Here is a 918-nt window from a genome sequence, read left to right on the forward strand (position 1 = left end):
ATGCCTGCTCAAAAGTGCCCTTCAAATGTGTAACAACCGGGGCGGCTAGCAAGCTAACGCTAGCATCGACTCCTTGGCCAACAAGTGTGCTAGCTATACGCTACCGTTAGCATGGTAAGCTATACTTAGCTATACTAACAGATGAGCGCTCAGCGTTCAGCTAACGCTAACTAGCCTGACGACAAAAAGTTATGGGGTTTCCCCTTAAGAAAATAACATCGCCAAGATTTGCGACTCAGAGGCAGTGAAGCAGCAAACCAGCCGGGGCAGATGTGCTTTAATTTCAGGCTAACGAAGGCGACGCAGGAGCAGCGGAGCTCACCGGAGATTCCTCACCAGTTAAACTTGAATAGAACTTGACTCCCGGACGATCCTCGACGGTCTCAAAAAAAAAAAAACGTCTGTAAATCCCGTTAAAAGTAGTTCTCCTGTAACGTGGGGCCTTGGTGGTGCACGCTGCGAACAAATAACTTTACAAAAAAAAAACAAAAAAATGTCACTACAACTATTTACAATTCAACTTTTCTTGTATGTTTTCAGCCCTTGGATAATTCCGCTATGGCGAAGGGGAAGCGGAACTACCGACCCAGCCCTTCACTCTGCAGTAGCTGCTTCAAATGAATGGTGTGTGTGAAGTTTGTCTCAGTCCAGAAATTACAGCCCGTGTGTAAAAACTGCTCTGTTAATAATTAAAGCTGTGATAACTCTACACGTGAGAAACATGCTGAAACTAAATCAGAAATTAAATTAAGTCGAAAAGCATTTTAGGTAATGTAGTTCAACATTTAAAAGTCTGTCAACAAGATGCTGATAAGTACACATTTATACACTCACGTTTTAATTCAGTTATGGTCCATCAACACTGTGTTTTTTTTTTTTTTTTTGGTGAAAGATTTTGAATCATGATACACACTTATT

Source organism: Seriola lalandi, unplaced genomic scaffold (genome assembly GCF_002814215.2).
Source record: "Seriola lalandi dorsalis isolate HSWRI2012SDOR001 ecotype SW California unplaced genomic scaffold, Sedor1 jcf7180002054003, whole genome shotgun sequence".
Lineage (NCBI taxonomy): Eukaryota > Metazoa > Chordata > Actinopteri > Carangiformes > Carangidae > Seriola > Seriola lalandi.